The sequence below is a fragment of the Microcaecilia unicolor genome, chromosome 10, assembly GCF_901765095.1.
Source record: "Microcaecilia unicolor chromosome 10, aMicUni1.1, whole genome shotgun sequence".
NCBI classification, from domain to species: Eukaryota; Metazoa; Chordata; class Amphibia; order Gymnophiona; family Siphonopidae; genus Microcaecilia; species Microcaecilia unicolor.
In genome coordinates this window covers 38564183-38577604 of record NC_044040.1, presented here as the reverse complement: position 1 = coordinate 38577604, position 13422 = coordinate 38564183, and the positions used below count along the sequence as shown (strand labels likewise).

The window sequence follows — 13422 nt, the reverse complement described above, 5'->3', positions numbered from 1 at the left end:
AGTCCATAGGAATGAATGGGTTTCCTCTCATTTGCACCCTGCCAAATCGGCAGCACGGCTTTGTAAAAGAGCCCTTTGTAAGGTAAATTTAGACCCTTGTCATGGCCTATAATAATTCATGCACAGTTTTATGGTAAATTAATTGCATCCTTATAGAGGATGAACGCTAAGACAAGAGATATTTAAGCTATGATTTATGCTTTATTAGAACTTGCTGAATTGCTTTTCCTCAATAAGATAACAAGGCGATGTGTATCGGTAAAAACAAGAAAATATTAGAAAGGAAGGTCAAAATGTAAGAGAAGGAGAATGAAAGAAAGAGAAAAGGGGAGAAAAAAAGCTACCTGTTTTAGTCCAGTCTACATAGTGATAGAAACATACAAAACAGTTCTGCTTTTTGAATAGAAAATATGGAATATGTCATTCAATTTAAAATTCTAAATATAAGCGATTTGTCTATATTTACACTGTTTAGGTCACAAGCCATTTCTTTGATAAAGAGATTTTCTAGTTAAGCCAGTCACCATTTATACCATGCCCAAAGTGCCAACAGGGCAAAACAACATTCAATTCTACAATGGAACTTCACCCACTTTCTCCAGAATAGCTAAGTATGTCAAATTTAAAAATGTATCTAATTTGTTTAGTGTTAGTAATCAAAGATAGATTATCTTTTTATATCATGACTTCATGGTGTACTAAAAGATGCACTGCATTTTGTTAGCATGTCAAGAGTAGATAATTCATTACAAGCCAGACAATTACAATCTAATCTAATCCAATGTTTATTAACTGCCAAATCCTAAGAAGGTCCAAGGTGGTACACAAAAGTTAACAAGTACAAAATAAAATAAGGGCCCTGTTTCTAAGGTGCAATAGCGTTTTAGCATGTGCTAAAAATTAGCGTGCTAAAGCTAGAGACACCCATATATTCCTATAGGTATCTTTAGAGTTTGTGTGTGCTAAAAACGGTAGTGCGGCTTAATAAACAGGGCACTAAATCATACAATTTAATCAGAAGTTTCAAGCAAATATTCATTAAATCAAGTCTTAAAGAGTATTGAGTTTTCAGTTAACTCAATCAGCAGAGAATTCCAATGAAAAGGAGCTTGAAAAGGGCATCAACACTCAATGTCTTTGATACTAGACTTTGAACTGGAGGATAAAGAAGAGTATTATCCTTGTATCTGAATGTTAACTTAGAAAGAGAGCGAAACAGAATCATGTACATAACAGGAGTCAGACCATGAAGAGATTTAGGGGTCTGTTTACGAAACAGTGCTAGCAGCTGTCCATGCACTAATGCCGAAATGGCCCAAAGTCGGCATTTCAGCCATTTACTAATGCTGCTTAGTAAACTGGAGCATTAAAAACTAAACAAGAAATCTTGTAAATAATCCTAACTTTCAATGGAAACCAGTGTAAATCAATTAAAGGAGTGACTATAATACTTATTGCCTTGAAAAATCATTTTAGCAGCAGTACTCTACAATAATTGTAATTTATCAAGTTGTTTCTATGAAATTCCAACATAAAGCGGAATATAGTTACAGAAATATTACAACATAAAACTATAAAATAATATAATTATATGTTATTCAAAATACAAATTCAATGCATATATATAACCAATCTTCATAACATAGAATTTAAGGTGGCCTAATAAAACGCTTGTTAAAATAATCAAGATTTAACTTGAGCCTTACACATCTAGAATATATATGATGGACTAATCAAATGTTTGTTGAAATGGCCAAGCTTTAGCTTGTGCCTGAAATCAGAACAGGTTAAATCTACCATTATGCCACTTAGAACACTGCTCCTTAAAAATGGGCCATGGAGACTAAACGTAGTTTTATGTGTAACTTCCAGATGAGATATTACCAGACAAGGAACTGCTAACTTCAAATTGATGATGATGGAGTGTACTTAGACCACTCTGTCCCTAAATTTAGGTTCTGAGTGGGTTCACAGCACAAGAAGAGGACAATCATGCACTCCTGGGCGGATGCATTCCAGCTGAAACTCAACGCAGAGAAAACACAATGTCTTGTACTCACCTCACAACACAACAAAAACAACTTCTCCACCATAATCACACCATACTGTTTTCTCCCAGTTGCACATCATCTAAAAATTCTTGGAGTTACCATTGACCGAAACCTCACACTCGATGCTCACGTGAAGAACACAACGAAAAAGATGTTCCACTCCATGTGGAAACTCAAAAGAGTAAAAACCTTTCTTCCCAAGACATATCTTCCGCACCCTGGTACAGTCAATGGTAATAAGTCACCTGGACTACTGTAACGCACTGTACGCCGGCTGCAAAGAATAAACTATCAAAAAACTCTAAACAGCCCAGAACACCGCCGCCAGACTCATATTTGGAAAAACTAAATATGAAAGTGCAAAACCCCTAAGAGAGAAACTTCACTGGCTCCCACTCAAGGAACACGTTGTGTTCAAGATCTGCACGATTGTACACAAAATAATTCACGCAGACGCCCCAATCTACATGCTAAACCTTGTGGACTTGCCTCCCAAAAATGCCATAAAATCATCTTGCAAATTTCTCAATCTGCACTTCCCCAACTGTAAAGGACTAAAATACAAGCAGATACACGCCACCACCTTCTCTTACATAAGCACGCAGTTGTGGAATGCATTACCAACAACCCTGAAAGCGATTGACACCTCCAACAGTTACCACAATGCTTTGTGCAAAAACATGTTTGCAACTAGCATGCAGTAACTACTAATTTTTAATACCCCTTAGTACAAGGGTTCCTACATGTATTGATATGTATCTTGTATCTCAAATTACTTTAACTATATATTTACTCCAGATACAACTTCCTATGTAGTGGCATTCCTAGCTTGGATTGCACCCGGGGCGGATCGCCGATGCGCCCCCCCCGGCGAAATGACCCCCCCCCCCCGGGTGCATGCTGCGGTGCGCACCTGTGGGCTCCAACTTCGCTAACTTCCCTCGTTCGCTGCAGCTTCCTCTGCCCCGGAACAGGAAGTAACCTGTTCCAGGGCAGAGGGACCTGCAGCGAACGAGTGATGTTAGCGAAGTCGGAGTCCACAGGCGTGCACCCGGAGCGGACAGCCCCCACCGCCCCCCCCCCTTGGTACGCCACTGTTCCTATGTTTTATTGCTTTAGCTGCTAGAAACATACATTTTTCTGCATACCTCTACATTTCTCATCTCCCTTCCCCTGCAAATTCCCCTTCCTGTTTGATATTTAAATTTCTTAGTGCTGTCTTAAAAACCACTGAGCTAACATTCTCTAATCTCTTCAAATCCAAATCTCTGTGTTAAGTAGGTAGTGAGCAAATAGTCATTTTTAAAAAGTGTTTGAGTTACGAGCATTTACGAAAGTTGTGCAAATACCTGCTAAGCCAGAAGCCTTAAAAAGTAAGGATACTGTTCACAAGTTAACATGTGCTAATTCAATATTTCAAACAGAGAAAAAACAAGTCAAACAAGGTATAATGAAATCAAATCCTGCACTATAATTTGGCTCAACAACATTAACCCAAAGAGCTAAATTTTTAATTTAATATAAATTATTAAGAGTGAATGGACTTCAAAATAGTAAGTTTTCCACTTTCAGTGTCAACCTTGTACAACTATCTCATCATGAGCCCATTATTAAGTGGCAGAGATCTTGGTGAACTCCGTAAAGTTAATCAAGTGACATTTTCAAAGTTTCTAAATTTCAAAAATATCAAAATGTATCTGTTATCGCTCTATATCAAAACACTTATCTTAGGAATCCTCCCATATCCATCCTTTTCCAGTCCTCTGGGACCACTCCTGACTCTACAGAAGCATTTAAAAGGTCAGCCAGTGGAGCTGCCAGAACTTCCCTAAATTCCTTGCTATGTTTTGGGATTCTACCTCATATTTGTGACCTGGTTTGGCTGCTGTTAGAAGCAGGACATTGGTCTAGATGGACCTTTGATCTAACCCAGTATGGCTATTACATCTTATTTCTAAGAAAGAACTGCAAATATGCTGTTTGACAAATCACAGCTTAAAATCTGGTCAAAAATATACACTTTATATAGGAGACATAAAAAAGGCTAAATTTTATCATGTTCTAACATTCAAATTCTTAATTTTTTTTAACCTGGAAAAGCATTAAAACAATCATTTTTATACACATTGCATTTCAGAGAAGTTGGATTATTTGTTCAAATAACTCAAAAATTAAAATATTCCTATCTGCACTTTATTGCTAGCCACAAAGGTGGAAAGAGGAGAAAATTACAGCTAGCATAGATCAAAATGTGAAGTGAAAGAGGCTATTAGACCCAAAAGAATGACCTTCAAAGAATGGAAAAAGGAACAAAATGAAGAAAATAAGAAGCAACACAAGCACTGTCAAGTTAGCTGCAAAGCACTGATAAAGAAAGCTAAGATCAAGGAAAACTTGCCGCAGAGGCAAAAACTTATACTAACAACTTTTTCAGGTACATCAGAAGCAGAAAACCTGCAAGGGAATCCGTGAGACCGTAAGATCATGAAGGACTCGATAACGTCAATGTGAACTACTCGAATGCTCATTCAGGTGAAAATCACAGCCCAACATTTACTGTTGGATGCTCCACCTCTTCTGCGTCATGTCACAACTGACCAGGTTCCAAAAACATCTTAGACCCACATAAGTGAATGGTGGTTTGGTACTGTGCCAGTCTGCTGGCAAATCTGCCATTCTTTGTTCTTGTTGCTTGTCTCATAGTCTACAACATTTAACACCTCGGTGTATTACAGAGGTAATATTAACGTTTTACTCCCATAATCCATAATCCTCCGGCTCTGATAGTTCCCTCTGGGAAATGTCACCCTTGATGTTTAACTTGCTCATGGTAAAGATGCACAAGGTAGATATATGGTGCCAACCTGCAAGCCGTCTTTATTGCTAGAACTTGCCTCCCTGAAGTTTCTAGCATGCTAACGATAGGTACCTGTGGCTGGCTGCTTTCTGCAATTTGTCTGATATAAGGCATATAGTTCTTGTTTAATTACAGGGTGTTTAGCTGGGCCTAACTGATCAACTTATCTGAGCCCAGTTCTTCGGTGGCGTCAGAATCTGTGGGTGAAATGAAGCATTTCCATTGGTGCACTTTCATGGGGTGAGAACAAGTGGCAGTGCATCTATATGCGTGCAAGCATGTGGATCACTGTGGTGGCAGTTTGCCTCTGTGGAATGCTGTATCTTAGGATTGCTTCTTTTAGGTGAGCTAAACTCTGGTGTAGAGGAAAGTTCTCTCTCAGAATCTGATGACTCTTCTGAGTCAGACTGTGACTGTGCGCTCTTGTGTGCTAAGAGGTGTGAGCATTTACATAGGCTACAGTTCACTGGGCAGCATCTTCTGCGCTAATACAACCAAGTTGGCTCTCCCCACCATCTTGCTTTATACCTTATTCAAGGGTCTTGGCTTCAGCCTCAAAGGCAGCTGCTTCTTCCTCTTGCTGCAGCCCTTCTAAGGCAATGTCTAACTCTGCCTTCTTGCATTCCACAGCGAGCTTCGCCTCTTCTTCTAATGCTGCCTTCCTGCGTACAGTAGCAGCTGCTGCTCTTGCCTCTTTCTACTCTGAGAATTTCAATTCTAATGGCTGTTTCTTGTTCAACATAAAGAAATCACTTGGCAGCCTCTGCCTTAGCTCAGACCTGGAGAGCTGCTGAACTAGTTGCAGACTTACTGGAACGGCTGGTCCTGTATGATCTAGAACTTCTAGAGATTTGCTTGTTGGGATTGATCTTCCCCTGCTAGCCCTGTGCTATGTTCTGTGCCTTTAATTACTTCTGCCACAATGGCCTGGTGTGTAAGATCTGTGGCTTGCTGTTATGTTATACAAGGCTTATTGTCTGTAAATACCTGCACATAATTCATTGCAGATTACAAATTAAAGAACAAAATACTGAGACATAACCTCAGGAATTATATTGTATTGTATATCACTCATCATAATCATTATGGAAAACATAATAAGCATGCCTAGTTATCAAACATTAATGAAACAAGGTTGTTTTAAGAACTTCACAAAATAACTGATAATTCCTGAGCATAAGCGTTTCTAAAGGTGGATAATTCCACAAAGACACAACTAAATAATGAAGATAAGAGTTAAACGTCTTCTTAAATCTTGTTAGACGAACTGTTGGAAACTTTAATAACACCCAATCATGGGTTCTCATATTAGTAACCAAACTACCATGTAAAAACTGCACAAGATCATATAGATACAGTGGAGCACCACCGTAGATAATTTTAAACACAACTGTAAGCAATTTAAACCTAATCCTGGTGTCAACCAGTAGCCAGTGTAGCTTGACAAGCACAGAAGTGGCTGGTGTAAACCTGCCAGCTGAATACATTAGACGTGCCACCATGTTTTGAATGAGTTGCAATCATTTTCCAAGAGTTTTGGAGCACCCATTACATATGATATTACAGTAATTTAACCTAGATAGGGTTAGAGCCTCAACTAGCAATCTAAATTTATCACAATCAAAATCATTTTGGATTGTTCTGAGTTTCCTTTATGTATGAAATGATTTCTTAGTTAGAGATCTTATAGTTGAGAAAATGTTAATAAACTATCTATCTGCACTCCTAAAACTCTAGAACGAAAATCAAATGAAAAAATATTTGTTCCAAGAGAAAACTGCAGAGGATGTTTAGTACAATCAAACAAACCCAAACAAAGAAATTTAGTTTTTTCTGGATTCAACTTAAGTCTATGACTGGAAATCCAGTCCTCTATAACCTGTATACAAGATCCCAGCTCTTTCAATGGGTCAATCCAACCCCCCTTTACCGGTAACAATATGGTAATATAATTGACATAGACAAAAAATGGAATCTTCAGCCTGTCTACCACCAAACCCAGAGGTTGGAGCAACGCATTGAATAATTATAGCAAAAGTGGAGACCCCTGGGGAACCCCATAGTCTGGGATACAAATCATAGGATAAGTTACCTGCTTTTTGTACTCTGTAATGGCAATTGGTCAAAAACACTCTAAACCAACTCAAAATCTTCTTACCTCTCCCAATATCACTCAACCTGGACAATAGAATATCATGGTCCACCAGGTTGAATGCAGCAGACAAGTCAAATTGAACAACTATTGCATTTTGACTATGGCTATGCAACATTTTACCATGGGCAATAGTAGAGGTAATCACTGTTTCAGTGCTGTAATTCTCACGAAAACCCAACTGAGCCTGATGCAGAATATTCCTTTCATACAGATACTCATCTAACAATTTTGACACATATCCCTCCAATATTTTCACAAATAATGGGATCAAGGCAGTGGGCCAGTAATTGCTGACTGCTTGCAGATCTCCACTAGAATTTTTCAAAACTGGTATAAAAGCAATCTCTCCCCATAATGATGAAAAATTGTCATTTAGTAAACAATCATTAACCCAACATGTCAATGCTGTCAAAAAAGTTTAACTAGCGGATTTCATTAAGTATGCTGGACATGGATCAAGACAGCAGTTTGATTTTGTAAATCAATATAACAACTACTTAATCTGCTCTGTCTCCAGAGACTGAAAATTATTCCACATACGTAACATCAGGGCACACTAGGGAGGTAAACTTCCTTGATGGAATAAAGGACAGCTTTATGGAGCAGCTGGTACAGGAGCCGAAGAGTGAAGGAAAAACTCTAGACTTAGTCATTTGTGGAGCGCATGATCTGGTACAGGAGGTAACAGTCCGGGGGCTGCTTGACAACAGTGATCATAACATGATCGCCTTTGAAATTTGCTTTCAAAAAGGTAGTATACCACAGTAATGTGAAAAAAGGGGAAAACTCACTCAGAATCAACCTCAATGGTACTACACAAAGAGTGAGCAAAAACTCAGAATGTGATTCACACCACTTCAACAAAAAATAGGGGGAAAAGACCTCAGAAAGGAATGACCTGCTGCTGCAAGCCTATGGCGATTAGACAATCCTTGTCTCATGCCTGTTTTCTGTAATCATTGGTCAAAAACCCCCAACCAACTACAAAGGTTGGTAAAAAATTGTTTGTGTCATTTAATTATTTTTTTAACTGTTTTTTTGCCTCATGCATCAGTTTGAAAAGAAAAAAAAGAATAATCATTGTGAAACCAACACAACTCACTGCCACACATGCAAACATCTATCAAGGTAAATAAAAATTCAGCTTAATTTAACTGGCTGAGCTTGACAAATGTAGTTCTCCCGAATGACAACTGAGACCCATTATTAAAAAAAATAATTAAATAACACAATTTTTACCAACCTTTGTGGTTGGTTGGGGGTTTTTGACCAATGATTACAGAAAACAGTCACGTGACAAGGATTGTCTAATCGCCATAGGCTTGCAGCAGCAGGTCATTCATTTCTGAGGTCTTTTCCCCCTATTTTTTGTTGAAGTGGTGTGAATCACATTCTGAGTTTTTGCTCGCTCTTTGTGTTGTACTTTCAAAAAGGTAAACATAGGAAGTCAAATATGTTAGCGTTTAACTTTAAAAAAGGAAGCCATGATAAAATGAGAAGAACGGTAAAAAAAAAAAAAAAAAAAACTTAGAGGAGCGACTGAGAGGGTTAGAAACCTACAACAGGCGTGGATGCTGTTCAAAAACACCATCCTGGAGGCCCAGGCCAAACATATTCCACATATCAGAAAAGAAGGACAGAAAACTAAACAACAGCTGGCATGATTCAAAAATGAGGTAAAGAAGGCTACTGGAGCTAAAAAGCAATTCTTCAGAAAATGGAAGAAGGAACCGAATGAAGAAAATAAGAAGTGGCATAAGGAATGTCAAAGTCAGATGCAAAGCGCTGATAAGAAAGGCAAAAAAGTATTTTGAAATAAAGATAGCATTAGAGGCGAAAACTGATAGTAAAAATTTTTTTAGATACATTAAAAGCAGGAAGCCGGCAAAAGAATCGGTTGGCCCGCTGGATGACCGGAGTGTAAAAGGGGCGATCAAAGAAAACAAAGAAATAGCAGAAAAACTAAATGAGTTCTTTGCCTCGGTCTTCACCAAGGAAGATTTGGGAGGGATACCGTCGCCGGAAGGTTGAGACAGAAAAACTTAATGAAATATCTGTAAACCTAGAAGACGTAAAGGAGCAGCTCGGCAAACTGAAGAGTAGCAATATCTAAAGGACCGGATGGTATTCATCCCAGGGTACTGATAGAACTAAAAAATGAGCTGGCAGAGCTGCTGTTAGTGATTTGTAATTTATCCTTAAAATCGAGCGTGGTATCGGAAGATTGGAGGGTGGCCAATGTAATGCCGATATTTTAAAAAGGTTCCAGAGGAGATCCGAGACACTATATGTCGGTGCCGGGCAAAATGGCAGAGACTATTATCAAAAACAAAATTACAGAGCACATCCAAAAGCATGGACTAATGGGACAAAGTCAACATGGATTTAGTGAAGGGAAGTCTTGCCTCACCAATCTGCTGCATTTCTTTGAAGGGGTAAACAAACATGTGGATAAAGGTGAGCCAGTTGATACTGTGTATCTAGATTGTCAGAAGGCGTTTGATAAAGTCCCTCATGAAAGACTACAGAAGAAATTAGAGGGACATGGGATTGGAGGTAGTGTCTTACTGTGGATTAAGAACTGGTTGAAAGATAGGAAACAAGAGAGTAGGGTTAAAAGGTCAATATTCGCAATGGAGAAGGGTAGTTAGTGGGGTCCCTCAGGGATCTGTGCTGAGACCACTGCTTTTTAACATATTCATAAATGACCTAGAGATGAGGGTAATTAGTGAGGTAATCAAATTTGCTGATGACACAAAGTTATTCAAAGTCGTCAAATCGCAGGAAGATTGTGAAAAATTACAAGAGGACCTTACGAGACTGGGAGTCTAAATGGCAGACGACGTTTAATGTGAAAAAGTGCAAAGTGATGCATGTGGGAAAGAGGAACCCAAACTATAGCTATGTCATGCAGAGTTCAGCGTTAGGAGTCACGGACCGAGAAAGGGATCTAGGTGTCATCGTTGATGATACGTTGAAACCTTCTGCTCAATGTGCTGCTGCGACTAGGAAAGCAAATAGAATGTTGGGTATTATTAGGAAAGGAATGGAAAACAAAAATGAGGATATTATTCTGCCATTGTATCGCTCCATGGTGCGACCACACCTCGAGTACTGTGTTCAATTCTGGTTGCCGCATCTCAAAAAAGATATAGTGGAATTAGAAAAGGTGCAGAGAAGGGCAACAAAGATGATACAGAGGATGGGATGACTTCCCTATGAGGAAAAGCTGAAGTGGCTGGGGCTCTTCAGCTTGGAGAAAAGGCGGCTGGGGGAGATATGATAGAGGTCTACAAGATAATGAGTGGAATGGAAAGGGTCGATGTGGAGCGTCTGTTTACGCTTTCCAAAAATACTAGGACAAGGGGGCATGCGATGAAGCTGCAGTTTAGTAAATTTAGAACGAATCGGAGGAAATGTTTCTTCACTCAACGCATAGTTAGGCTCTGGAATTCGTTGCCAGAAAAAGTGGTTAAGGCGGTTGACTTAGCAGAATTTTAAAAAGGGTTGGGCAGCTTCCAGGAGGAAAAGGCCATAGAATGTTATTGAACGGACGTGGGAAAAATCCACTATTTCTGGGATGGGCGGGACAAATTGTTCTTTTGGCCGCTGTCGGAGACAGGGTGCTGGGCTCGATGGACCCTTGGTCTGTCCCAGCATGGCGATGCTTATGTACTGAGATATTACCTAACTTGTCAGGTACAATTTGATCCCTGACTGTAGTAGAAATTAACTGTTGCCAAATTTTAACAACTTTATCCATAAAGTAGCAAGCTAACAATCAGCTGTCAGTGTACCACTAGTGTGTTCTGATCTCAAATCATCAGTATTTGTGAGATTATCCACTAAATTAAATAATCTATGTATGTCAAGAAATAATCTATGTATGTCAAGTGTCTTCACCTATTAAATTTTAATAGAATTCCTTCTTCTTTTTATTAACTGCTTATATCAAAATACAAGATCTTTTTTATTCTCTGGAGTTGGTGATTTTCTCCAAACCCTCTCACACCTCCTACAATCCCATTTAGAAGCCAACAATTCGGCATCAAACCATTCATCAGATTTACGAACTTTTCTCAATTTGGATTTAAAAGGTGATATATTATCTAAAATATTGTTTATTGTACCATGCCAATTTGAAAACAAATGAGAAGATGACGACTCCTTCAAAACATCCTCTAATTTATCCCAAAACTCAGTAGCATCAATCTTTCCTCTAGTACGTACAATTCTTTTTCTTTCCTTTTATAATTATATTCCTGCCATGAAATAGTAAAATTTAACAGAAAATGATCTGTCCAAGACCGAGGAGTGCTGCTGGCAAAACTTAAAATAACAAGTTTGAAGCTCTAAATATGTCATAGCAAGGATATCTAAAGTGTGACCTTTTTCATGAGAGCTATGAATACAAAGATATACAAACCCTAAATCATCAAGAAAATTAAGAAACCCAGAAGCCTTTTTATTTGTACTATCTTCAAGATACAAATTCACAGCCAACAACCAATGTGAACTGATAAATGCATAGAATATTTTAAAATAAATTCTTGACTATCATCTTTAGAACTCTGCCACATATTTGGAAGACAATATATAACTATACAACATAAACTTCCTGAAAATGCTAAGTCTTCAATACTGCAACTTAACATTTCAGCTGAGGCAGAGTATTACAAAGAAAAAAAAGATCTGTACAAAACTGCCAACCTCCCACCCCTTTTACCTTGTCTGGGAATATGCAGGATCTTAAACCCTATAGGGCCAAAACTATCTATTGTATTGGTTTTGCTCAGAAATTGACAGTACTCTAAGTGATTTTGCTAGTACTGGTTATGGAGGGATTGCAATTACTCTATATGGTGACCTTCAGGCTTGCTCCTCTTTGAAACCTCAAACATTTCTGTCCAAAAACAAGAAGGTGCTTGTCTACTTCTGTTTCATAGAGCTCTTTAGCTTTATATGTAAGCACATGTGTCCTTCTGGATCTTTCGGACCCTTCCTCACTACCTGTACTGGTTTCTGCTGTGTCTAAATTGCCCTGTATTTTTTTTTTCACTGAATTCAATGATCTCATGTTCCTTGCTGTCTTTGAATTGAGCCATAGCTCTGCACAGGTTGAAAATAAAGCCTCTTTTTCCCTAACTATGACTACAAACCTCGGCTCTGTGCCAAAAAATTCTAATTTTTTGCTTAGAGGTTGGGAAGTCTATATATGGCAATTCCTTTTTTTTTTTTCTTTTGCAAGCAATAAGTACACCTTGGAAAAGGGATGTACCCCAAATGGATACTTTGCTACCAGCAATGGTAGGAGAAGATTTCAACAATCTCAGCTAATTATGCAAGTTTGCACTATAGCTCTCTCTGCTCTGGCTACAAAGATGACCAGCACCAGTCCCACAAATTTCTACTTTCCAAAATTCTTATGGCCAAGCAGTATAATCCTTGTAATAATTTTGAATGCACCTCGCATTTAAAGCTGAAACATCCTCTGTCACCAAAGAGAATCCACATACGTGAAGAACTCAAGAGGTCCCACAGAGAAGCTCAAAATGAGAGGAAAGTGGGAATAAGAACCAGGATATCCAAAGACAGGACCACAGTAGTAATTCAGAGAATGAAGGTTTATTGGAACACGAAATGACTCGATACAACGTTGTGTTTCGGCCGAAAGGCCTACATCAGGAGTCTCTATATTTGATAACAAATGAACGTCCAGAAGTAGCAACGATAAATTATAGTGGTCTTTAAAAAGACCGTTGATTAAAGTTTTTGCAGGCTCGAGAGTAAGGCACTGTAGTAAGCAGTTTTTCTATACCGCTTACTACAGTGCCTTACTCGCAATCCCTGTTAAACAAACATTTCTGAACCACGGATGAAATATGTGATTGAAAATACAGCTGGTCATCAACAACTTCTAATATTTTTAGAAAGTAAACAATATCAGTTTTTACACCTTCAGTGGTGAGGGGTTATGGGAAAGAGCTTCCACATGTTCTTCTGGAGAATATATAAGTACTGGATTTTACGAAATTGGATTTCCGGGAACGAACACTGGCATTAACACCTGCTCTGAAGACATATTTCAGTTAAATTCTCTTTCAGACTTGGAGTTTGTAAGAGGGATTGAAGGGTCAATTGTGCTTATATAAACATGAGCAATATTGGCAACTAGGGCAGCAAATTTTGAATGCACCAATTAAGTGGTCTAAACAGCAGTCTGATATCACTTACAACACAGCTGTGGTCTGTTCTCTGGGATAGAAACCTCCTTTTCCTACTGCTCTCCATTGCTGACTATGGGTGCAAACGGCATTCGGACAGGGTTTCCCTGTAATGTTTCAAACCTACCTCAAAAT

The 13422-nt window shown here is 38.6% G+C and overlaps 1 protein-coding gene across 2 annotated transcripts in view; it reads right to left on the bottom strand.

Annotated features, from left to right (window-relative positions):
- SLC2A13 (solute carrier family 2 member 13) overlaps positions 1-13422 on the bottom strand; it is a 277867-nt gene that overhangs the window by 154458 nt on the left and 109987 nt on the right. The window lies entirely within an intron of this gene.